This window comes from Bubalus kerabau, chromosome 16, assembly GCF_029407905.1.
Source record: "Bubalus kerabau isolate K-KA32 ecotype Philippines breed swamp buffalo chromosome 16, PCC_UOA_SB_1v2, whole genome shotgun sequence".
Taxonomy (NCBI): domain Eukaryota; kingdom Metazoa; phylum Chordata; class Mammalia; order Artiodactyla; family Bovidae; genus Bubalus; species Bubalus kerabau.
In genome coordinates this window covers 8,263,815-8,291,151 of record NC_073639.1, presented here as the reverse complement: position 1 = coordinate 8,291,151, position 27,337 = coordinate 8,263,815, and the positions used below count along the sequence as shown (strand labels likewise).

The following is a 27,337-nucleotide window of genomic DNA, read 5'->3' as shown; positions in this document are numbered from 1 at the left end:
CAGGTGACTCAGTAGGTAAAGAATCCGCCTGCCGACGCGGGAGACGTGAGTTCAATCCCTGGATCAGGAAGATCCCCTGGAGGAGGGCCTGGCTACCCACTCCAGTATTCCTGCCTGGAGAATCCCATGGACAGAGCAGCCTGCCGGGCTGCATACAGTCCATGGGTCGTAAGCAGTCAGATGTGATGGAGCACACACAGCCCACTCCCCAGCCCATCTGTGGCCCTTCCTCCCCCTCTCACTCCGCCTGTTTCTTAAATCTGGATGAAACACCTGGCCTCAAAGATCTTGACTTTGCTTGGAAAATCCAGCGAAATGATGTGGACACAGCAGTGAACGCTGTGCTCTAGCGCAGAGTACGTGCTCAGCGGAAGGTGGTCACACCCTTCTGAGCATTTAGGAGGTTCTTGCCAAAAGGAAATAAAATACTGCCAACACAGTAATGGCGGTTTCCTTCACAGGTACACTGGCCTCCAGGGCCTCGCACCCCCAGGCCTCGGGTCACCTCGGGGGCCCTGCTGCTGCTGTGGAGGAGCCCACCTCACCCCGGGCCAGCCTCCACCGCCCACCCCAGCAGCCTCTGCGTTCAGGGCGTTCCCCACTCCTGCCAGCCAGGAAAGGTGAGTTACAGGAATCCCAGCTGAGAAGTTAGGAAACATTTTCGTACAGAAAAGCATTGTCTGTCATACATGGTGGTCAGAGTTTGTAGCAAAATTAGGTTAATGGGCTTCTTGGCCATATCTGGCCATCTGAACCACCATATCTAAAATTGTTTCCATGGGAAACTATGTTCCAGCCCAGCCACTGACTTAGGAGGGAGCTGTTGGAATGCAGCTTGTTTGGAGATGGTCTGTAGGTCAACTTGCATAACTCATTGTCAATGAAAAAGGAAATGACATTTTTCTTACTGAAACATACTGTACATACATTTTTACAACTGTCTCTTGGGGACACCAAGTATCTAAAGTTATCTGAAATAGCAGTCCATAAACCCATCCGCTTGAACTGATTTTCTGGGTCTAATTATATTTGAGCTGCTAACTCCAGCAACTCAGATGTGCTTGTTAGATGTCTTTGAGACATTTTTAGCATTTAATATTTTGAAGGAAGACAGAGGGAGCTTTTCCCTTCGCAGCACTCCCCTTGCGGTTACATAACACTGTGCCCGAGCCGCGCCCCCGCCCCCGTCCCCCCTGGAAGCCTTCCTGCCCTTGTATGGTAACTGTTCCACCGCAGTTCTTGGTACTGAAGCAAGCAAGTTGAACCCTTATTAGGATCCAAGCTTAAAAGTTAAACAGCTCAGGGGCTAAGATTAAGAATCTCCTGTGAGTAAAATCTGGTAGATACTACATGAATCAAATACGTTTGGTTTGGGACCAAGCTATTAGATATGAATATAAGTGATCTGTATGAGGTTGGTGTCATAAAAACAGAAACAATTACTTGTTGTGTTTTAAATTCATTCTAAGTTCCAAGAAAGCATTTTTCTAACTACCTAATGTTTCCATGTTGTGTAATTACCGCAAAGAGCATCAAGAATGTCTTTTCCTTCCTTTTCTTTCTTACGGCCTATGGATGTGGCAAAAGCAACGTCCATGTACTCTCTGTTTATTCCAGGCTTACGCTCGGTTCTTGAGTCATCCTCCCTTTTAAGTTAGTTTCTCTGAGAGGGAGAAGAAAAAAGCAGAACCAGGCAGACTGTTAATTCTCTTATTCCACCCCCTCAACAAAGCCAGTTCTTAAGAAGGGTAAAAGAAGCATTTAATATATCAAAGCAAGTCTTATATTCCACCAGGAGTGGAAATTGGTACAGCCATTATGGGAAACAGTATGACGATTCCCTAAAAAATTAAAAATAGAGTTGCCGTATGACCCAGCGGCCCCACTCCTGGACGTGCACCCAGGCAAAACTATCATTTGAAAAGAGACACACACCCCTATGTTCACTACTTAAAATAGCCAAGGACTCCCCTGGTGGCGCAGTAGATAAGAATCCACCCGCAGGGACACCAGTTCGATCCCTGGTCTGGGAAAATTCCACATGCCTCAGTGCCACAACCACTGAGAGCACGCTCTAGGGCCTGCGAGACCAGCCACTGAGCCCACGAGCCACAACTACTGAAGCCCGGGCGCCCTAGAGCCTGTGCTCTCAACAAGGGAAGGCACCGCAGTGAGAGGCCTGCACCCCAGCAAGAGAGGAGCCCCCACTCTCCGTGACTAGACACAGTCCAGGCAAGCAATGAAGACCCGGCACGGCCAAAAGTAAATAAATAGCCAAGACGCGGAAGCAATCTGAATGTCCATCCACAGATGAATGGATAAAGAAGATATGGCATATTTACACAATGGAATATTACGCTTTACCATCTGAGCCACCAGGGAAGTCAATGGAATATTACTTAGCCATAAAAAGAGTGAAATGATTCCATTTACAGCAACATGAATGGGCCTAGAGATTATCATACTAAGCGAAGTTAAGTCAGAGAAATACAAATACCATATGATATCACTTATATGTGAAATATAAAATATGACACAAAGGAACATATCTACAAAACAGGAACAGACTCATGGACATAGAGAACAAAGAGGGAGCAGGTGGGGTAGTGGGACTGGGATTTGTGCACTGGAGGTGACCGTATGGTTTGGCATTCCAGTTGGGACCCTCTTGAGAGTGAACATGAGGGCTGATTCTAATGGAGCCAGAGTGACGGGTGTGAATCAAGACTGTGACAGGCAGACCGGCTGTATGGTCACCCTACTTATGGGCCACTGATTTTCCTTAGATTTAGCATTTTCTAAATGTGCTGTCTGTGAAACACTACATTTTATATCCCTCCCTTCCTACATCTTTCTAGTTTGCAGATGCCAACTAGTATATATAGGATGGATAAACAACAAAGTCCTGCTGTAGAGCACAGGGGACTGTATTAAACATCCTGTGATAAGCCATCATGGAAGAGAATACATGTATGTATAACTAAATCACTGTGCTCTACAGCAGAAATTAACACACAGCATTGTAAATCAACCTTACTTCAATGAAATTTTTGAAAATAAAGATACCCCTCCCAATGCATTTGCCTTGTCTAAGGAATAAATTTAACTTTTTGATAATTCTGGAAATTAAACAAGTTGAAACATTTCTTTTTCTTTTTTAATAAAAGGACCTATAATACCAGAGCTCTCCAGTCACTTATGAAATGCCTCCTTTACACCAGTCCCAGAGATAAATGATGAGCTCCAAGTCCCGAAGACAGTCAATCTTGGTGCAGAAACAGAAGGGAAAGGAGGTGGTTCCCTGATAGCTCGGCTGGTAAAGACGCCGCCTGCAGTGCAGGAGACCCTGGTTCAATTCCTGGGTTGGGAAGATCCCCTGGAGAAGGGATAGGCTACCCACTCTAGTATGCTGGCTTGGAGACTTCCATGGACTGTATAGTCCATGGGGTCACAAATAGTCAGACACAACTGAGCGGCTTTCTCTTTTCACTTATCCCTAAGTGATGGGATAAAGCTTTCCAGAGGATGCTAGGGAGGGATTGTTCATGGGCCTCTCAAAAGGCCTCATAGAGAAACAGATGGCTCATTGGGACCCAGAATTAAGTTGTCTGGAGCAGGGCAGATGAACCCCAGAAATGCCAGAGGTTCCTGAGGTGATGCTCTGCGGACCCTCCCAGGCCCTCTCACTCTCAGGAATCAAGTGTGAGTGTAGGAGTTGTTACTTGAATTCATTCTTTTGTTCTTCTTTTGTGCCCTTATTAGGTGCTGGGAGTTACAGTGGTTAAGAGGTTCTCATGAAGATTCTGGCCTCGTGTGGAAGGCATTGAACAAAACACTATACATGTATAATAGCAACCCTGCTAAGTTCCATGATGGAGCATGCAGGGTGCTAAGAGAGTTGAACGCAGGGACACTTGGTATAGGAGAGAGGACAGTGTGCAGGGCAGGGGTTGTCAGGGAAGAGATATTACACCTGAGACTTAATCCCGTGGACAGAGGAGCCTGGCGGCTTGCAGTCCATGGGGTCACAAAGAGTTGGACACAACTGAGCGACTAACAAACACACACACAAAGCTTCATAGAGGCAGAGGGCAGGGTGTGTGTGCTTTCCCGTGGGGGAAAACCTGGCTTCAGAGGAGGAGCCGAGAGGCAGGGGGCACAGAGCCGCACGCCTAGGGCAGGGGCAGGGTTGCAGGGTCAGAGACGAGGCATGTGTTTCCAGGTTTCTAGGAGCTGCCACAGGTTTTGGACTCTGTGGATGATGGGAAGCCATTGAGCAGTTTAAGCTAAAGAATTAACAAGATCTGATCTGCATTTTTAAAATTCACTCTGACTGCCGTGTAGAGTAGTGGCCACCGAACTTTTTAAATAGTACACAGCTATCAATAAAAGTTCGGAGAAGGCAATGGCACCCCACTCCAGTACTCTTGCCTGGAAAATCCCATGGATGGAGGAGCCTGGTGGGCTGCAATCCATGGGGTCAGTAAGAGTAGGACACGATTGAGCAACTTCACTTTCATTTTCACTTTCATGCATTGGTGAAGGCAATGGCAACCCACTCCAGTGTTCTTGCCTGGAGAATCCCAGGGAAGGGGGAGCCTGGTGGGCTGCCGTCTATGGGGTCGCACAGAGTCGGACACGACTGAAGCGACTTAGCAGCAGCAGCAACAGCATCAATAAATGTTACAACCTGCACACCAATATAGGCAAGTTTATCCTTAAATCATATGTGGATTATAGAATACAGAAGAATAGTCATTTTAAAGGATGGGAGAAGTTGAAGTTCTAAGCATTTCGTCCCACGGTCCAAAGCCTCTTTCACGGCTCTGCAGCGGCAGGTCCGTTTGGGAGGCTCCTGGTGTGCGGGGGAGACTGTGCGGGGCGACGGGGAGACGGGTTGTGTGATAATTCGGCTCAGAGCGGTGGAGGCTTGGATTAGGGCGAGGAGGAAGAGACGTCCACAGACCGTAAATATACCTTCCAGGATGGGCAGAGGACACTGAAGCTCTGGTCGGCTGGGGTGGGTTGGGGGAGGGGAAGGGAGCGGACTCGAAGGCGACTTCTAGTCTCTGGCTCCAGTAACGTCTCAAGTGACCATGTCAACTCGCCCTGGAAATACAGCTGGATAAAAGAAGCCTTTCATTTACATTTTGGAGACAAAAAAGAAATGAGGAACTCTTCCTGTCGTTTTAGCGGGGGTGTGTGTGTGTGTGAGAGAGAGTAAATGTTTATTTTTGTAAGAAAGATTGCCTCTAACTCTCACGTTTTGTGTTCTTACCCTTTAGGTTTCTAAGGAGAGGAAGTTCCAAGATTTAGAAATCTTATTAAGAGAAAGGCAAGATTTCTCTCTCTCTCTTTTTTTGTCTCTCTCTCTCTCTCTCTCTCTCACTCTCTAGGACTGAATACCTTCTGGGTTGTAAAACTTATTTGCAGTTTTGATTGTGACATATATATTTAAATTGTGTTGCTCTTGTTGTCTAGTTGCTAAGTCGTTTCCAGCTCTTTGTGACCCAATGGACCGAAGCTCACCAGGCTCCCCTGTGCATGGGATCTCCCAGGCAAGAATACTGGTGTGGGTTGCCATTTCCTTTTCCAGGGGATCTTCCCGGCCCAGGGATCGAACCAGCATCTCCTGTATTGCAGGTGAATTCTTTATTGCTGAGCCACTAGGGTTTCCCATATTTAAATTATATGTAAATTACATATAAAATTATATATATGTGTGTGTGTGTATAAATTCGGGCTTCCCAGCTGGCATTAGTGGTAAAGAACCCCCCTGCCAATGCAAGAGGCATAAGAGACTTGGGTTTGATCCCTGGGTAGGGAAGATCCTCTGCAAGAGGGCATGGCAACCCACTCTAGTATTCTTGCCTGGAGAATCCCATGGACAGAGGAGACTGGTGGGCTACAGTCCATGGAGTTGCAAAGAGTTGGACATGACTGAAGCAACTTAGCATGCACACACGCTTGTATAAATTAAAACTCTTTTCCCCACTGATCTTATTTTATAACCCTTTTCTTAGTACACTTTCAGAACCACTTGAGTATTTCAGTGTGTAGTATATTCAAAGTAAAGCTATTCACAGATTTCCACAAAAATGACAAAGATGGGAGGAGTTATGGTTATGCTAATATGTCAAAGGCAGGCATCTTCTGTACATCCCCAGAGAGCTGGCTGGGAATCCCCTCATTAAGTAAGCCCATCCTCAGCACTTATCTGTAGGCAAATGTCAGCTGCAGATGCTATTTTAAAAGTCCTTCAAAAAAACCCACAACTACTCACAGTGATTATGAGGAGCCAAAAAATAATAGATCTAGAGTATTCTGTAAACTGTAGGTTCATATACAAATATCCATTAATATCCTGAAAACGAAATTATTTTAAAGTGCTCGTGAAGTAGCTGCTTGTGTGGGAACTGAACCAATCGTTAAATGAAATGGGGAAAGCATCCTGACCAGCCCTGCGCCATAATTAAAAGTCTGCTGAATGAGGCCGAGTTTGGAACGACGTTTAGGCTGGAAGCAGGGTGCTTCTCCTAGACGTGCACGGAGTGAAAATAGATTTTCTATACCTGTGAGTTGTTTGTAATTACTTTTCACGTTCTTACTTATAAAAATGAGTAGACAAGCCAGAGGTGTGGGCCTGTTTGGCCATCTTAAAGTATAGGGGGAATATTATTCAAAAACCTAGAAATGCCTTGCTTATTTTCTCCAGAAAAGAGAGTTTGAATAACTCATGAACTAATTTTTGAGACGTGCAACTTTTTAATGTATGCACACATGTTTATATAAAGACTAGACAACAACTTCGGAAAGAAGGGTATTCCTTAATTAGAGACCTAAAAATTCTTGGTTGGGGAGATGTAAGCTTTTATATACAAAATGAATAAACAACAAAGTCCTACGTATAACACAGAAAGCTATATTCAATATCCTACGATAAACCATAATGGAAGAGAATATATAATTAAGAAAAGAATGTATGTATGTGTAACTGAACCACTTTTCTGTACAGTAGAATTTTTTTTTTTTTTTTTTTGGCTGAGCTGAGTCTTAGTCGAGGCACATGGGATCTTCAGTCTTCGCTGCAGCATCAAGGATCTTTAGTTGTGGCTTGCATACCCCTAGCTGTGGCACATGGGATCTAGTTCTCTGACCAGGGATCGAACCCCAGGCCCCTTGCATTATAGCCACTGGACCAACAGGGAAGACCCTGTACAGCAGAGATTAACACAACACTGTGTTAATCAACTATACTTAAATTTTTAAAAATTGATGTAAAAAATAAATTCCTGGAAATTGGGGGTGATTACACATTTTTGTGTAAAGAATCCACCTGCAGAGCAGGATACACAGGAGACCCGGGTTCAGTCCCTGAATCAGGAAGATCCCCTGGAGTAGCAAATGGCAACCCACTCCAGTATTCTTGCCTGGAGAATCCCATGGACAGAGGAGCCTGGCAGGGCTACCGTCTATGGGGCTGCAAAGAGCTGGACACAGCTGAGCATGCATTGAGAACTGAGAATACCTTTTTGTATGCCTATAAATTTGTGCTCCTAGTAGCCCTTCAATATATATTTTAATCACCCCTAAATAAATAAATAAAATCCTTCATGCTCATGTTCAGAATCTCCTGCTGAAAGTGTGACTTGAAATGAGAGTTGGGGTTCCCTTTACTGTTCAGCTGGGGCCTCCTGCTTGCCGTTTAGGGGGCCACGCTGGAAAGCAGAAATACTGGCTTTATTGTGTTTTTTTCTTTCCCCAAAGGCTTGAGCCCTAGAGAAGGGAGTGGATTCCTAGTTAGAGGAAACTGTTGGTTTAAAGGCAAGAGGGAGAGAGGATTAGAGGGTGTAGTGAAAGCACCTTGGCCAGAAACACAAAGGGAAGACTTACCTGCTACTAGAAATTCCTGCTGCTGGGAAGAAGAGGAAAGAAGGGGAAAGCTGGGGGTCCTGGAGTTGAGGGGAGCTGGACGCTGTTGCTTAGCTGCCCTCCTAAGGGGAAGAAGCATGTCGATGGGCAAGGAACCCCACGTCCCAGACACAGCACCGCAGCAGCTGAGAGCTGCCGGGCCAGGGCGAACGGTGCTGTGGCAGGGAGCTTCTGTGTGCAGAGGCCGGCTGCTGGGCCCCACGCCGGGTGAGACCCCAGACCTGCAGCACAATCTCGGGATCAGAGCCAGGAGAACCTCAGGAAGGGCAGAGATCAACTCTGCCACACTGCAGGACAGGGCAGGAAATGGAAAAGAAGTTGAGGTAGAACACAAAATTATATTCTTGCAAAAATGCATTTGTGGACTGATGTGTAATATAACCAGTACCAAGGGCAGACTCTTTTTTTTTTTTTGTATAAAATGCAGAAATAGACCAGTTGAGCATGTCTAGGCAATTGTACACATCCCAGAATAGCAGTGCATGGATGAGCGGGGCTTAACCAAGCCAGCACGGTAGAATGAAAAGATGCACAGTTTTCAAGCAGGAATCCTTTAAGCAGAGTCAGCCAAGACGGAATTTAGACGCTTGTACAGGACTGGAATTTCTGCCCAGTTGCAAAGGCCCTCATGAGATTTTACGCTTCAGAGGCAGCTTGTGTGTGTGAGACAGGTGTGCAAGTCGCTCAGTAGAGTACGACTCTCTACGACCTCATGGACTGTAGCCCGCCGGGCTCCTCTGTCCGTGGGGTTCTCCAGGCAGAAAGTGGGTAGCCATTCCCTTTTCCAGGGGATCTTCCTGACCCAGGAATTGAACCTGGGTCTCCTGCATTGCAGGTGGATTCTTTACCATCTGAGCCACCAGGGAAGCCCTCAGAGGCAGCTTACCCAATATATTATTTCATTTCTATTTTTCCAGAAGACACCGTTACAGTAAAATGGGGACCTGTAGCGCCCAGAAACAGCAGGAGGTAAAGACTTCCCTAAAATCTCTCTCTGACCCTCCGGGGGGCATCAGGGACCTATACACAAGCTACCTTGCTTTCACCCCAGGCGGCTGGTGTAGGCTAGCTAGTGACAGGACCCTGAAGGCAGGACTCTCTTCCCCAGTGTCTGCAGGGCAGAAGAGCTGGGAATGTCCCAGCGGGATTGCACGTGTGAAGCAGATCTTGAAAGTGGAGTTGAGTTTACTGTAGGAACCGCCGCCAGTACCTTGGGGGAAATGGAACTCAAGGTGTGAAGACAGAGAAAGCAGCTATGGCAGGGCCGCAGGGAGCAGGCCAGAAGAGGTGTCGAGGAAGACAAGACAGGGACATGACGGGGAAAGGAGAGGAGAGAGCGCTCCCACCACCAGGAGGTTCTGATGGGAAGGGAAGTGAGAACTGCAGAAATAGAAAGAGGAACTCAGGGACCAGAGGGCTGCATTTCCCAGCGCGCTCCCCGCCCACCTCCCCCGGAGAAGCAACCACACTGGGGGAAAGACACCCAGGCAGTGTCCTTTGCACCGAAGGTTCTGATTTGATGGTGGGTGATCTGCCAGCTCTTTAAAAGGTCACTGCCTAGGCTGGGGAGGAATCAGACGTGGTCCCAGACCAGAACGTGGACATTTAGAAAGAAATGACGTTCTCATCCAACACTGACGCTAATACTTAAAAAAAAAAAACGAAGGAAAGGAAAAAGAATTACAAACTATAATTTTTGTGTGGTATTCACGTGGGAAGGAAAGAGGGAAAGAGGGGTGGGAAAGAAGGAGGAAAGCAGCATCTTCCAAGAAGGTATTTTATCAAGGGTTTCATCAACTCTTGCTCGAGGCTAATTATGAAAAGAGCTGTGTACCTCCCCCGCTGCAGGCAGACAGTAAGTGCGATCTGAGAGTCACCAAGTGCCCAGTTGTGATTCAAAACATATTTCCTAAGAGCTGAACCAAATTTATGAGCACGAATCATTCAGATCTGATGCTGCTGCTACTGCTAAGTCACTTCGGTCGTGTCCGACTCTGTGCGACCCCATAGACCGCAGCCCACCAGGCTCCCCCTTCCCTGGGATTCTCCAGGCAAGAACACTGGAGTGGGTTGAGTTCCTAATAAAACATTAATGTAACATTTCTTTATTCATATACTATGTTGAAACCTAACTAACAGAGCCCTTAAATACATCACAAGAATTTAACAAGAGACCCGTTTTCCAGTTTTATTGAGGTAGGATTGATATATAACATTCTATAAGTTTAAGGTGTACAACAAAATGATTGGATATTTGTATATTTATTTTGTGAATTGATAGCCACATTGTTCACATTGGTCACCTCACATACATTTTTTTTCTTGTGGTGGGAACTTTTAAGATCTACTCCCTTGGCAGCATTCAAATATACAGTTTTTAGTAATTGTATTTATGTATTTATTTCTGGCAGGTTGGGTCTTCGATGATGCTCAGGCTGTCTCTAGTGGGGTGCAGCAGGGGCCATTCTCTATGGTTACGGCGCTTCTCGTGGTGGTGGCTTCTCTCGTCGCAGAGCACAGGCTCTGGGGAGCACGGGCTTCCGTAGCTGCAGCCCGTGGGCTCAACAGCCGTGCTTAGTTGCTCTGAGTCATGTGGCATCCCTGAGGCAGGGATCGAACCTGTGTCTCCTGCACCAACAGGCAGATTCTGTTCCACTGAGCCACCAGAGAAGTATTTTCTAAGAGAGAAACTAAATTTACCAGCCTTGCAGTATGCTTTGGGAACCAGATGTAGATAACACCACCTTAAAATAACTAGGAAAGATACCTGTTACCAGAGGAGGGCCTACACTTAATGTTTTACATTGTGGTGAATCAGATACAACATCAAATTTACCATTTTAACTATTTTTCAGTGTGGAGCTTGGTTCTATTAAGTGCTTCACATTATTGTGCCGCCATCACCACCATCCGTGTCCAGAACATTTTTATCTTCCCAAACTGAGACTCTGTACCTATTAAACAATAACTCACATTTCCCTTTCCCCAGCCCCTCGCAACCTCACAATTCTACTGAATACATCCTATGAATTGACTCTTCTAGATCCTTCACATAAGTAGAATCAGCATTCTTTTGTGACTGGCTTATTTAATTTAGCATACTGTACATGCTTAGAGAAGGACATGGCAACCCACTCCAGTATTCTTGCCTGGAAAATCGCAAGGACAGAGCAGCCTGGAGGGCTATAGTCCCTAGGGTCTCCCAGAGTCGGACACAACCGAGTGACTGAGCACACACTGTTCCCGGTGCGCTGTGGACCAGAACTGCTGCCGGTTGAAAGCTGAATGGACCTGTATGTTTTAAGTGGGAGTCATGATGCAAAGTCTTCTTTTCTTTTTAAAAAAAAAAAGTGATATACCTATATCACTTTTTAAAAACTGCTGCAGCAGCAAATACATTTTAAAGCATTTATTTGGTTGCAAAAGAGGCTGGACTTTAAAGGCCTTGTTCAAGGGCTCTTAGTTCCTGGGATAGGTTCTTTTTAATCTCACAGACAAGAGGCCATCCGTTAACGGATGAGACTGAGCACTGAGCTTAAGCCTCAGTTCCCTTGACTGTTTGCCCCAGAGCCCCTATAAGAGTATAACATATGGGAGCAAAAAAATAGGGACAAAGCGTACCTCTGATCTTTCAAGTAGAATTCCTGACACAGGAATACCTTTCTTGGACCCAGATTTTGGACAGTTTGATTTTCGAGCTGGGTTCTGGTTTTTCAAGCAAATGAACTAAAGAAATTTGTAACTTTTCTCCTCTCAGCTCTAACCTTAATTTCAAAAATTTATGCTTTTTACTGAAATAAGACTCGCCTTAACCAGCTCTAAAAACTGCGAAAAACTGGCTCATTAGAAAAGACCCTGATGCTGGGAAAGATTGAAGGCAGGAGGAAAAGCGGATGACAGAGGATCAGATGGTTGGATGACATCACTAACTCGATGGACATGAGTTTGAGCAAGCTCCGGGAACTGGTGATGAACAGAGAAGCCTGGCGTGCTGCAGTCCACGGGATCACAAAGAGTGACATGACTGAGCGACTGGACTGAACTGAACTACCAGCTCTAAAGATGCTTTTGAAGTGGCTTTTGACCTTATTCCCTCCAAATCAAAAAGTCCTTTAAGTCACTGTAGGTAGGGCGCCTGCAGTAATGGCAAGCTGAGTCCAACTTTGTGTTTTGAAATGACCAGCTGGCTCTGAAAATCATCTCCCAAACTCAGTGGACTCTGGAGTCTCTGTTGTGAAATGAGGCAGGGCTTGTCAGTAACCCACCAGCCCATCTCATCACACTCAGAGCAGAAGCCTGAAAAAACAGGAGCATTCACAGGAGTCAGGGCACAGACACAGTACCCATGGAAATAATTCAAAGGACTACAATAGGGGGATGGGAGACACCAGTTTTTTGACCTTTTATATGGAATTTAGAAAGATGGTAACAATAACCCTGTGTATGAGACAGCAAAAGAGACACTGATGTATAGAACAGTCTTATGGACTCTGTGGGAGAGGGAGAGGGTGGGAAGATTTGGGAGAATGGCATTGAAACATGTAAAATATCATGTATGAAACGAGTTGCCAGTCCAGGTTCGATGCACGATACTGGATGCTTGGGGCTGGTGCACTGGGACGACCCAGAGGGATGGTATGGGGAGGGAGGAGGGAGGAGGGTTCAGGATGGGGAGCACATGTATACCTGTGGCGGATTCATTTTGATATTTGGCAAAACTAATACAATTATGTAAAGTTTAAAAATAAAATAAAATTGAAGAACAAAAAAATATATATATATATATATAAAAGATTTTTAGATATACAGATATATCCATTTAGATAGATTCTTAAAGATTTAGATAAGATTTTCTTTTGAGGGAACACTTTTGTGTTTCTTACAAGTCATCCTGAGTTGGTGTTTTTTGTTTTGTTTTCATAGTTTTTTTTTTTTAAGTCTTTTTATTTTTCTTTCACCCTACTGAGGCGGCAGGCCTGCAGGATCTTAGCTATCTGACCAGGGATCAGACCCATGCCTCCTGCATGAGAAGCTCGGCGTCTTAACCAATGGACCATCAGGGAGGTCTCCTCCTGAGCTGTTTTAATTTGACATCATTTTCTGGAAGGTTGAAACTAGAAAAGATTTCTCTTTTCAAGCAGGACAAGAAAGTCAGTGTTCTTCTCAAGACAGCTGGAAGACAAAATGGTGTAACCACTGTAGTTTCAGTTTACAAGTTAGGCTCCTGATTGTTCCATGAACAAAGTGGAAGGGACTTCTAACTTCAGGAGTGGAGGAAAGAGGATCTGGAAGGGGAAAAGTCAAGAATGAAGAGCGCCCAAGAATGCATATTTCTCCACTCAGTTCTTAGATGTTTTTATCTGATGTAAAAAATATTGTCCAACCCAGCCAGCCTCATAGGTGTACTCTTCCCCAGCCTTGACTGAAATTCTGCACAGACAAAGTTAAAGAGACAATGCTTTGACCACGATATCCAATCATTCTGCATCTAGATTCAAGCCAGAAGGCTATGGGCTAACAGTTTGTGTTTCTCCTTTTAAGAGTGCTCTGCTTTTGCAGGAAAACTGAGGATATTATATGAGCCTTAGAAATATTGGGGAGTTGATATATTTTAAAGTGAAGTGAAAGTCACTCAGTTGTGTCCGACTCTTTGTGACCCCCTGGACTATACAGTCCATGGAATTCTCCAGGCCAGAATACTGGAGTAGGCAGCTATTCCCTTCTCCAGGGGATTTTCCCGACCCAGGGACCAAACCCAGGTCTCCTACATTGCAGGTGGATTATTTACCATCTGAGCCACCAGAGAAGCCCAAGAATACTGGAGTGGGTAGCCTATCCCCTCTCCAGTGGATCTTCCTAACCCAGGAATCAACCCGGGGTCTCCTGCATTAAAGGTGGATTCTTTAACAACCAAGCTACCGGGGTATATTTTGAGTGCTATGAAATAGTTTTCTTAAAAGGGACATACTTAACAATTGCAAGTGTGTTAGCTCTAGCCTTCTTTCATGGATACGTGTGTGTGTGTGTTTAAAATATATCTAACATAAATTTACCATTTTGACCATTTTTAGGGGTACCGTTCAGAGGCATTAAGTACATTTGATGGCTATTTTAAAAACCCTTTACTCCTCTGAATGCAGAGGCTCCTTCCTATTTTGTATGGATCACACCCTGAACAGTGTTCAGGGACCTTTCATTTTTCAACTTCACAAAATTATGAGTTTTCTATCACTCCTTTTTGGGGCTTCCCTGGTGACTCAGTTGATAAAGAATCTACCTGAAATGCAGGAAACCACCTGCAATGTGGGAGACCCGGGTTTGATCTCTGGGTCGGCAAGATCCCCTGGAGAAAGAAAGGCAACCCACTCCATAGCCTTTCCTGGAAAATCCCATGGACAGAGGAGTCTGGTGGACTGCAGTCCATGGGGTCGCATGGACTGTATAGTCGTACACGACTTAGCGACTAAACCATCACCATCATCCCTTTCTAAAAACACAGATTCTAAAATGGAGAGGCTAGAAGATTGTGTCTTTTTCATAATTGCTCCTCTGTAGTCTTTTATCCACTAAAGATCATGATTAAGTTTATCCTAAACCTGCTGTCCCCCAAGCTAGGCAACTTCCATTTCTTTGTCTACTAATAGAAAAATGTTTCTTTCCTTAGTTCCCGCTCTTAGTGGAGACAGTACGTCTGTACGCACAGAAAGGAGCATGCTGGTTATGCTTTCCAGAGCAGCGTGGTGCACGCTATGTCACTTCAGTCGTGTCCAACTCTTTGTGACCCTACAGACCATAGTCCGCCAGGCTCCTCTGTCAATGGGATTCTCCAGGCAAGAATACTGGAGTGGGTTGCCATGTCCTCCTTCAGAGGATATTCCCCACTCAGGGATCGAACCCGTGTCTCTTAGGTCTCCTGCATTGGCAGGCTGGTTCTTTACCAATAGCACCACCTTGGAAGCCCTACACTTTCCAGAGCAGACTGGATTTCATATATCCTGATCCATCATCATACCTCATGGCAGGTGTTTTACTTGTTTTTTGGTTCAGAAAATATAGGCTCAGAGATTTCCCTGGCTATCCAGGGGGTGAGACTTCCCCTTCCAATGCAGAGGTACGGTTTCAATCCCTGGTCAAAGAGCTAAGATCCCACATGCCTCTTGGCCAGAAAACAGAACATAAAAACAGAAGCAATATTGTAACAAACTCAATAAAGACTTTAAAAATGGTCCGCATGAAAAAAAAACTTTAAAAAAATAGAAAGGAACATTGGCTGGAGTATTAAAATTTTAATGGAGGAAAAAGCACCCAAACAAGAGCAAGGTTGCCGTGGAGACCTGCTTGATGCACACGGGTGCTCGTGGCCCCTCCCAGTGTCATCCCACAAACATGGGCCCTCAGTGAATATTTGTTGACTGAGTAAATGAATGAGAGGTGGTAGGTCTTAGGTAACATTCTAGCCCTGGGTAAGCACAGCAGTCCAAAATCAGAAGTAAGGGCAGCTATGGCAAGTTAGAGTGCAGGTAGCTTGTGACCTAAGGTGAGGATGTGGTTCAAGTGGGGAAGCGGAAGTTCTGAATGAGTTTGAATTTGACCTGTGCCCTTTAGGTTGTGACCACCCCAAAAGATGTACAACTGGTTTGCAAAGAATGTATACCATCAGAATCCTAAATAAGAATTAAATAATTAAAGGGAGAGAAGAATTTATTAATTAGTTCTCTTTTCCCTGAACTTTCCCTGCTTGTCACCCTCCGTGGGCACAATCCTGATTGTTCAGTGTCCTCCAGGAGCCCTGGCCCTTCACACCAACACAACCACACCCAGAACAAGAATATTCTTCAAGTCGCACTTTGTCTTAGGTATGCCCTTCCAGTAAAGATTCCAATTCCTCAGAACTGGAAAAGCATCAGATCACCTTCCCTACACACATGTAAGCCATGGTCACCGCGTGCTTCAAAGTCAATAGTGAAGTGAAGTTGCTCAGTCGTGTCCGACTCTTTGCGACCCCATGGACTGTGTAGCCTACCAGGCTCCTCTGTCCATGGGATTTTCCAGGCAATAGTTACTGGAGTGGGTCGCCATTTTCTTCTCCAGCGGATCTTCCCGACCCAGGGATAGAACCCAGGTCTCCCGCATTGTAGACAGACGCTTTACCGTCTGAGCCACCAGGGAAGTCAATACATACTTGAAATTACTTGGTTGAAATACTGTGCTCTGAGTCTGAACACCAGATAGACACATTTGTGTCTCAGAAGAGGACTCTTAACCTCAGTGAATGTAACCAATGGGATGAATCTGAGCCCTTCTGCGCCAGTTCTGGGCAACGTTCTCCTTTCCCCACCATCAGGGTGGAATCGAAGGAATCAGTGACTTGGTAACCGGGTTATAGTCCTGTGTTCAGCCACAGGAAGCCGCTATAGATTCTGTAGGGGAAAGACATGATAAAAATGGGTCAGAGGTTTAAAAAAGATTTAGAAAGTTTGCTAGAGGAATGGTATTCATTCTAGACCTGTCGGAGGACGCTGGGAGGGGACGTCTACGGCTGCCATCCCCATGCTCGCTGCCGTTTGGATCGAGTCTAGTGGAGGACACGGGGGACTCTGGTCAGTGTTTCTGAGGATACCGCCATGGGTTCTGAAACAGACATAGAAGATGTACCGGGGCTAGGGGTCCAAAGATCAGTAAAATAAAAAAAGGGTGATCAAGTATACTTGAGGCGAACAGAGAGGAGATGGTGAAGAGCTCTGCCTCTATGGGCGAGAGAGGTGCCAGCCCTCCTGAGAGAGACACCCCCAGGTGACGAGGACTGGACCACCAGCACTGGTCATTCTGTGTGGTTACAAAAGCCACTGTCCATCTACCTGGCTCCACCACTCTGCTGCTCCTTGAGGGCAGGGGTGCTTGTGACAGATTTTAGGGTGTAGCTTTGTACACTACTAGGCATAGGGTGATCTCTGCTATATTTATTTTCAAAATTACAGATTTTCATCGTTTCATCTTGAAAGGTGAGTAGATGGGACCTCCCTGGCAGTTAAGTGGTTGAGAATCCACTCTTCCATGGGAGGGGGCACGGGTTCAATTCCTGGTTGGGGAACTAAGATCCCACAGGCTGCATGGTGCAGCCAAAGAAAGAAAGAAAGGGCTAAGTTACTCTGTGTGAAAAGAGCACAATAGAGAAAAACAGAGAACTGGGAAATTCAGTGAGACCGGAAATGCAAACTTGGGGTGAGTAGGGGAGGGGAGGGAGTAAAGAAGTGCTGAAGTGTGGCCAGGCTTCAGGGAGGACAGCCTGGCAGGCTCTGCTAAGAAGGTGGACATGATCGCATAGGCAGGAGGAGCCCATTCAAAGTCTTAAAGCAGGGAAATGATCAAGTCTGTGCCTTAGAGGGATCCCTGGTGGCAACATCAAGGTGGGCATTTCAGGGAACACACATCAGCCCTTGTGTGAGTGGGGAATAGAGGGCCAGACATTAATGGGAAAAGTCGGAGTAGCACTACAACCAGTATTAAGAGAATAGAAAGAGTTGAAAATGACATCAAGTTTCTAGTTTAGTTTGACACTGAGCCAAAAACCAAGAGACGTAATCGAAGAAGAGAAGCAGCCGGGGAAGGAGAGATTACTCATTCGATTCTGAATACTTGGAGTCTGAGGAGCCTACACATTTCCAGGGACAGCCGTGGGTTTGTGGTCAGTAGTATGATGCTCAGAAGAGGAGCTGGGCCCAGAGACACAGTCCGGGGTGGGAGTCAGAAGCATGTGCCCCGATGGGGAGCCCAGAACCTTTACTTGGAGGGAGAGAAACAGTGAGCCTGGGAAATGGAGATTCCCTGCCCCCTTTGTAAAGTTCACTGCCTTGGTCCCTGTGATACAGATACCTAAACAGCAGGGAAAGTGAGTGGAAATGACACCAGCATTTTCCCCAGAGTTCTTTACCTCCTGCACTGCGACAGGTGATGTTTCTCTGGGAGCTGAGTGCTGTGTGGACTCAGTGAGGCAGGCTCTTGTGTGGAATCTGCTCACCCCTGTGCAACACGCACAGCCCCGAAACGCCTCCGCCCCAAGCCCCGTGCCAGGAGCCCGAGCAGCGAGTCAGCAGGGCTCTCGTCACTAACTGTCTCGAAACGTATGAAGACGTCGTGATGACAAGCCGTCCCAGTGGTTTCCAGGGGTGACTGAAGGAAGAGACCCCGGGCGGGATGCAGGAGGTCAGGCTTGAAGGCGCAGCACAGGCCTGGGGCACGACAGTGACCAAGTCTGAGGGAACGCAGACTGCGGCAGTCACTGCTGAGTGACTTCTCAGTGAGGAAGAGGAGTAAAAGGAGGCGTTGAAGAACGGGACTTCCCAGCGGGCCAGTGGCGAAGAATCTGCCTTGCAATGCAAAGGACTCGAGTTTGATCCCTGTTGGGGAGCTAAAATCCCACATGCCTCAGAGCAACTACTGCATCCTTGAGCCGCAACAAAAGATCCTACAGGATGCAACCAAGACCAACATGGCCGAGTAAATAAATAAAATTTTAAATGTTAAAAAAAAAAAAGTTGAAGAATGGACAGGAAAACGGGTGCCTGCCAGACGTCGGGGATGGTGAGTGAGTGAAGCAGGTGAAGAGAGTTGGTAATTAGAAACTCCTGTCATAAGATGAGTAAGTCTTGGGACTGTAATGTACAGCACTACTGAGCAACATATTACACGCTTGAAAGTGGCTAAGAGTGGGTCTTAAAGGTCTCATCACACACAAAAAAGCGTGACGATGTGAGGCGGTGAGTGTTAGCTATACTTACCGTGGCTAAACTTATTTCACGATGTACACACACATGAAGTCACTGTATAGTGCGCCTAGAACTGATACTGTGAGCGTGCTTAGTCGCTCAGTCATGTCCACTCTTCGGTACACTATGGACTATAGCCTGGCAGACAGGAGACCATGAGATTCTCCAGGCAAAAGTACTGGAGTGGGTAACCATTTCCTTCTCCAGGGCATCCTCCCGACCTGGGAACTGAACCCTGGTCTCCTGCAGTGCAGACGGATTCTTTGCCATCTGAGCCACCAGGGAAGCCCAAGACTAATACTGTGTGCGTGCTACGTCGCTCAGTCGTGTCCAACTCTGTGAAACCCCGTGGGCTGTAGCCCGCCAGGCTCCTCTGTCCATGGGATTCTCCAGGCAAGAATACTGGAGAGGGTTGCCATGCCCTCCTCTAGGGGATCTTCCCCACCCAGGGATCAAACATGAGTCTCTTATGTCTAACCCGCTTTCGTTCATGTCAATTGTATCTCAATAAATGGAGGGAGTCGCGGGGGGGGTGGGGTGAGAAGCGGATGACTAAAAACTGGAGGGAGAAATAGCTGTTGAGGAAACAAACTCAACAGTCATCCCATGAATATTATTACTTGATTACAATAAGCCTTGACAGATAAGCACGTTGAAGAGATCAGCAGAAATATCTTGCTGGGGATGTAGTCAGGGGAGGTGTTCTCCAGGATGTGGAACTTGAACTAGCCCTTTAGGGGCACGCAGAGAGAGAAGGGAAGAGATGTGTTCTCACACAGAATGGTGTGAAAAAAGAGATAAGCTTGTGAACAAACTGAAGTGATAATTGAAATGAAAGTGGCTATTTCAGCAACCTGAGATCTAACCAGTCCATCCTAAAGGAGATCAGTCCTGGGTGTTCATTGGAAGGACTGATGTTGAAGCTGAAACTCCAATACTTTGGCCACCTGATGCAAACAGTTGACTCATTGGAAAAGACCCTGATGCTGGGAAAGATTCAGGGCAGGAGAAGGGGACAACAGAGGATGAGATGGTTGGATGGCATCACCCACTCAATGGACATGAGTTTGAGCAGGCCCTGGGAGATGGTGAAGGACAGGGAAGCCTGGCGTGCTGCAGTCCATGGGGTCACAAAGAGTCAGAGACGACTGAGCGACTGAAAAAACAACAAATTATTTTTAAATTTTGTTTATTTATTTTTGACTGCGCTGGGTCCTTGTTGCTGTGAGGGCTTTCTCTAGTTGCAGCCGGCAGGGCCTCCTCTCTGGTCGTGGTGCGCAGGCTTCTCCCTGTGGGGGCTTCTCTTGCTGCGGAGCACAGGCTCCAGGGTACGCGGGCTTCCACAGTCGGCGTACAGGGCTCAGCTGACCCGTGGCATGGGAGATCCTAGTTTCTGGACCAGGGGTTGAACCTGTGTCTCCTGCATTGTTGGGCAGATTCCTAACCAGTGGACCACCAGGGAAGGTCCCCTGACCGTTTTCAAAATAGGAAAATACAGATTTGTTGGGGGGAGTTGGAAGTTTTATTTTATCACCATCTTAGGTGAGGGCAACTCCACTTTTTGGGTTGCTTGGAATCATTCTTGGCTTCACTTTTAAAAGTCACATCCCACAAACTCTTCTTTTAAAATCTGGCATCTGACTATCTCCGAGTCCCTCCTGCTCACACCTGCTCCAAGTCAGTAATACCTCTAAGCTAGATGGCCAGCTCAACTGGGACCTCACACGGGCTGTCTGACCCTTGACCTCGGACCGTCTACCCTCAACGCTGCCGCCAGGAGGACCCCCAAAATGCCCATCAGATCAGGCCACTCTGCTCTCTTTGCAAAGCAAAAGCCCAGGAGGCCAGGCTCACTCCGCCCAACTCTTCAGCCTCTGAGCTCATCTTCCAAACTCTCTCTCTCTCATCACTCTGGCCTCCCACAGGCCCCTGCCCCGGCCCTGGCCCATACTCTGCCCAAAATGCTCTTCCCCCAGATAGTTGCCAAGTTAACTCTGTTCAAATGTCATCTTTTAAAGGAGTCCTACCTTCACTCCCTACTAAAAATGACCCATTCCTGCATGCCACTACACCACCAACAATCATCTCCTCCTCCAAGTTACACAGGAGAATTTCCTCCAGCCCTTTTTACAAATACTTCTTAAATATTCTCATCTCAAAACCAGCTAGAGCAGACCTCCTTCCTTCCAACATTCTATGATGGGACCCAGGTCAACGAATCCAAGTACTTACAGTGAGTGGCTTTTATAGCAAAATGCTGACCATGACATACGTTGTAACAGGGTGTGTATGCGTGTGTGCTAAGTCACTTCGGTGGTGTCTGACCCTTTGCAACTCCATGGACTGTAGCCCGCCAGCCTCTTCTCTCCATGGGATTCTAAAGGCAAGAATTCTGGAGTGGGTTGCCATGCCCTCCTCCAGGGGATCTTCCCCAGTCAAGGATTGAACCCAAGTCTTTTACGTCTCCTACATCAGCAGGCAGATTCTTTACTGCTGAGCCACAAGGGAAGCCCTGTATCAAGATGCAAAGAAATAAACATAGGAGAACATTCCTCAAGAGAGACTTCTAATATATAGACATGTCTTGACCTAAGAAGAATCCACTTACGTTGCTACAGACTTAAATCTAGTTTTATAAACATGATTCACAGCTTGATTCTCAGGAAATGTAAACACCTATTATACTTAAACAGACTTGAATCATTCTTTTCTATTATAATCTTATATATTGCCTCTCCCAAACAAACATAATTACACCTTTAAAAATTGTATAATAAGGTTCAAATGCCTTTATTTTGAGAATATACACTTCCTCCTTCAAACATTATTGTTTTCATTTCCTAAAGGTTTAAAATTGGCAAGATCAAACAAATCAGCCTAGAAATGTACAGTAAAAGCATTAATCTCAGAGAAGAAAGAAACAATAAGGAAAGGAATCATTGGACTTGAGATCTATGGGACAACTTCAGGCTGCAATACCAGCTTGACTCCTCCACCTTACTGTTAAAGAACTAGAGCCCTCGAGAGTGTGAGTAGAAATCACTCAGCTCGCTGACCACAAACTGGTTCTGGAAGCCAGGCCTCCCCAAGGCTGGCAGATAATGTCGTTATTATACCAGACCAACCTGAAAATCAACTGGGGTAATTATGCAGCTAGCCAGATTTCATTAGTTAGCAGTAGCTGTTACACTCGGGGAAAACCAAGCCATGCACCACGACACCACCACTCTTCCACATACAGTGCGATCTGAGAATATGCCACGGCTATAAAGTTTGAGTAACTGATCTGGCAATTCACCCACTGGTGGCGTTAACTCATTTGTTACAAGTGTTAATTCCCGGTGCCTATGTGTGCATTTATGACTGTTTCTTAGGATCTAATGAGAAGACCTGGATCAAAGAAGAGTGGGATGGGCTAGTCTTCAGGAGTGAAGACACAATGGAGACCTTGTCAGGTGAAATTATGGAGTGGAATGGTATCACCATGGTAACCAAGTTGGGACTTTGAACTTCTGAGGAGATCAGCCTGCCTGCTTATCCCCGGGCTGTTCCCAATGCCAAGTTCCTAGTGACACTTACTCTCTTCTCCCAGTTCCCACCTTCAGTCCTCAAGAGTTACAAAAACAAAGAGATGTTTTGGAGATATTTGTTCCATAATCTACAATTATTATGAACAAGAAATAAATTGACGGTAGCTCAGGGCATTCATACAGGACAGCACAGGACTGAAAATAGATGTTTATTCCTCACGTTACCATCTGGGCTAGGAGTTAATTTCCAGAGTAATTTCAGAGATTCTGCAACTGTTTATATACCATTTGAAATCCTAGACCTCTACTCCCAGGAGACCATCACGGTCAGACTATTTACGTCTCTCACCAGCTGAACGAGAGTCACTTTATCATCTTAAATGTGAACCCCCCTCCATCTTGCCCTCCTTCCTGTCAACCACCCTTCACCAAGAGATTGGAAGTGACATTAACAATCAGGGGACCTGGGAGCTTTCAGGATAAAGTCTATTTTCACTGAGGTATAGAGATTTCACGGGCTTGTTCTATGTTTTCAGAAAAAAAAAAAAAAACATACTTTGAGACTCAAATATGTTTAGCAAACTTACTTGTGCTCACTTCAAACTAAAGAAGGAAGCATGGCATATTTCTCTTTTACAACTCCCTGTCCCAGGGTCTTAGGTATTTGGAATGCAGACTCTGCCCCGTTGGCAAGAATTCGGAATCAATTTACAGCGTGTGATATGATAACACATGTTCTGGATCAGTGGCAGGGGAATGTTTGGAGCAGTAATTCTGTCTGTCTCCCCATTACCAGAAAGGCTTGCTAAACTCACAGCTGGAGAAGTGCCTAAAAAGAACTAGGCTCTGTGTGTGCGCGTGTTTATAAAGGCAACACAAAACCCAGCCCCCAGGATAAATGCTAAATTAAGGCCATCAAAAATGAAATGGTACTTTCATCACAAGGATAAACTGGTATCAAGTCAAGATGACTACCTTTCTCAGCTAGAAGTCCTGCTCTATCTCTTCAGACAACTGGGCTTAATACCACACGTGATGGTTCACAGCAGCAGGAAGAGAAAACAGCCTTAGACCAGTGTTTACAAGAAGAAAATCAAAAGAAAGTGTTCATTTTTATAAGACACAGAAGGTGGGTGCGTTGCGGGGAGGTACAGAAGAGTCAAACAATGGGAAGTGAAACTTGATCTCTCTGAAGCATGAAGCAGAAGCAGAGTCCTGGCTGGCAAGCCAAACGGTAAGGAGACATGTAAGTGCAAGAACGCAGCGAGCAGAATGTACCGGCCTCATGGAGCCACGTGATACGCTTAGACAAGAAAGATCAAACGTTGTTCTTTGCAACGAGGCGAGTTATTTACTCATTGTGGTCAGCAGGAAGGACAATCTGTATAACGTGTCCCTACTTTCATATTTCTCTATTTCTGTCATCTGTAGCGTTCTGTACCTGTTTCTTTACACTTTACCCTACGTACTCCTCTCCAGATTGCCCTGAATGCACGAATGATGAATGGAGTGGTTGTGCAATTAAAATACTCAGAATACAAACCTCATGGAGCCAATCATGGCTGATTTGGTGTTTTAAACTGTTTCTCTAATTCAATTGATTCATTTAAATAGGCTGGCTTAAAGATCACGAGAAATCTCTTGAAAAAGAGTCAAAGATACAAGCATACAATTTTGCCACTACTTGTTCAAAACTAGAACTGAAAGAATTTATAAAGCCACCTATCCACGTAGGGTTAGAATTAAGAACGAACCAGCTAACTTTGCAGCCTTTTTCATAGAGTGACTCCCTAGTCTCCAGAGAAAAGTATAAAGCCTTTCCCAGTTGGCACAGGGCTTCAGCTATATTGTTTTATCTAATCCTCTCGACCTGCGTCTTACCTTTTTAAGTTACCACCTGGGCTTCTTTTTCAGAGATGATCTGAAGTGTTAGGTCTTACTAATTGAGCAACATCTTCCCAGAGCCCTGTCTTCATTACGTCAACTTCCTTTGACAGCTAGAAAGGCTGTCTTAGCCATTTCCTGTTCAGAGTCCTGCCTGCTCTAAGCCACTGACCTGCACACTGGCTTCCGGCTTCAGGGCTGCCTTTCATTAGCCACTCACTGGAGGGGCAGAGAGAGGACTGGCCACTGAACCCATGCCCACTGAGGTGATCAACCGCATTCCTCACCACCTCCTCTTCTGCAGTCTTCCAATTGTTTATGACTATGACCTCCTGGGCTTCCCTGATGGCTCAGTTGGTAAAGAATCTCCCTGCAATGCAAGACACCCCAGTTCAAGTCCTGGGCCGGGAAGATCCCCTAGAGAAGGGATAGGCTACCCACTCCATATTCTTGGGCTTCTCTTGGGGCTCAGCCGGTAAAGAATCCACCTGCAATGTGGGAGACCTGGGTTTGATCCCTGGGTTGGGAAGATCCCCTGGAGATGTGAAAGGCTATCCACTCCAGTATTCTGGCCTGGAGAATTCCATGGACTGTATAATCCATGGGGTCGCAAAGACTCGGACACGACTGGTAGAATTTCACTTCACATCACGACCTCCTGAGTTTTCAGGTCTTGGTTTCTGTTTGTTTTTTAAACATTTATTTACTTATTTGGCCGTGCCGGGTCTCAGCTGAGGCATATGAACTCTTGGTTGCAGCGTGCGGGATCTAGTTCCCTGACCAGGGATAGAGCCCGGGCCCCTGCATTGGGAACATGGAGTCTTACCCACTGGGCCACCAGAGAAATCCCGTGGTTTGTGTTTAAATCCACATGCCTCGTCGTTGTTGATCCTGGCACTCACAGCCTTCCAAGTGGAGTTGCATGTCCCTTCCCCTTTCACAAGCCCCACGTTCTGCCCAAATGAAACACCATTCTCCACCCTCTCCCGGCTTTGTTGCCACAAGTCCCTTTTGCTCCAACTACACAGTGCAGTTTTTTTCTTTGTAAAAATCTTTTATATATTGTCATTGTTCTGAGTAGCTTTTCACAGAATCTATCATAGTTATCTTTGCCATTTCTGAGTTAGTGGATTTATTTTGGGTATTTCCACTTTGGAGCTATTTACAAGTAACATGGCCATAAATATCTTTCATTTAAAATTATTTCCTCAAAACAAGCTTCCAAGAATATTACTATGTCAAATGGTATGGTCATTTTCACAGCTCTTGTTCTGTATTCAGGTTACCCTCAAGAAATATCCGTTTGTCCTACCCTTGGCACTGTTTAGAGTGGGCTTCTTTGAATTCCTCCCAACCCTGGGTTTTATAATAATTTGCTTTGTTGTTGTCATTCATTTAACCATTATGAAACGCCACTGTGAACTTATTTCAATTCTAAGTGAGGCTGACCTGTCAATAAAAAAATGTCAAGACTGAAATGTAGAGCAAAATAATAATTTAACGTAGAGCAAAAGTAACTTCCAAGTGGAGTGGGAGTGGGTCACGTTTTCAAATTTATCAGGCTGACTCTGAAGAATTTGCCTACATGCTGGCAGGGAGAAACTCTTGATGGCTGTTTAGCCAAAATTGCCACTACCACTCTGGTCTAGAGTCTTCTCTCCTCACGGGTGACTGCCAAAGTCTCAACAAATTCACCAACCTTCTACTCTCCCAGTCCTTTACCCACAGCTCTGGTTTATGGCTTAGTTGGTAAAGAATCTGCCTGCAGTGCAGGAGACCTGGGTTGGATTCCTTGGTTGGGAAGATCCCCTAGAGAAGAGGATGGCTACCCACTCCAGTATTCTTGCCTGGAGAATCCTATGGACAGAGAAGCCTGGCGGGCTACGGTCCATGGGGTCGCAAAGAGTCGGACATGACTTAGGCACGAACCACCACCACCAGTTTAAAGAGCTCACAGAGGAAATAGGGTGAGGGAAGGGTCAGGGGCACAGCCTGTTTACCGAGCTTTCTCCTGCATCTTGCGCTTCTCACCACTTTCTGAGAATCCAGATGCCTCAGAAAAGCTGCCGGCTGATGTTGGAGGCTCTCCCTCCAGCCCTTCAGCTGTAGGCGCCACAGCCCCTGTGCAAGGCTCACTTGCTGCTGTGTGTGATTCTGCCCTTGGCCTCTCGCTGCGCTGGAAGAGCTGAGCCCCAGTTCGGGATACTCCTGCTCTCACCACAAGCTGTTGTTGGCGGCAGGCTTACTCAAGGTTGTGTTCCCTGCCTTTTGTCTGCCTGCTGCTTGGTTTCTAGGGCTTGCTCTCCCGCGCTGTGGGCAGTCAGGGGATCCCGAGAACGGCCAGGTGCAGGGAACCGATTTTGTGCACAGTGAAGGCCCTCCCTGGTTGCGAGTCTGCAGTTCCTTTCCCTAGGGAGGGGTGTGGGAGCTCTGGGTTTAGCAGGATGTGGAGTCCTTGTGCACCCTGAGCGGGAACGGTTCGATAATCCAGATCAGATCTTAATGGAGATGTTCCTTTTCCAGTGGGTGGGTAGATTTACTTTGCAGTTGAAGGAAAAATAAGGAAGTCCTATATTGGCTTGGGCGCCTGGGAATTGAAACACAAGTCACAATAAAATAACCGAAGCGGGGCCCTTTCACAACATAAGGGCACTCGGCTCACACTGGCACTAAAGGTGACTGGTAGAAGCACCTTCAAGGCCATCCCCTGAGCAACTCTCCTGCTGTGATCCTACCCACGCTTCCACCCGACCTCCTTCAAGCTCCCGTTTTTTCTTAATACAGGAAATAACAACCAACCAACGTGCCAGGCGCTCTTCTACAGGCTTATATATAGGAGCTCAGTTTTCTGCTGCAACTTACAAGGTAGACGATTATCTCCATTTTACAGGTGAGAAACTGAGGTGCAGAGAAGCGAGGTAACTGGCCTGGACTCCCCAGCTAGGACCCTGGACTCGGCTGGCTGTGCTCTTAGCCAGTGGCCCAAGCCTGGCAGCAGGTCTGAAGCTGCAGAAAGAAGAGTCCCCCTTATCTCAGAACCATAACATCTGGCTCCCTGCTGCTGACCTGGCAGTTTTTTATTTGAATTTGATGTGCCAAACTTAACATGATTGTAATCTGAAAGCACGCAGATTCAGGAAGCTGTGAAGTTGCTTTACTCAGTGGATTTTGGAATAGTAAGAAATGATGAATAATAATAATAAAAAAAGCAGGCTTCCTGCTCTC

The 27,337-nt window shown here is 46.1% G+C and overlaps 1 long non-coding RNA gene across 1 annotated transcript; it reads left to right on the top strand.

The window, feature by feature from the left end:
• Window positions 1-463: 463 nt before the first annotated feature.
• LOC129629852 (uncharacterized) lies at window positions 464-27,337 on the top strand. The gene is made up of 3 exons (XR_008703350.1): window positions 464-620; window positions 5,286-5,643; window positions 27,003-27,337. It is a non-coding gene; the product is annotated as an uncharacterized LOC129629852 (long non-coding RNA).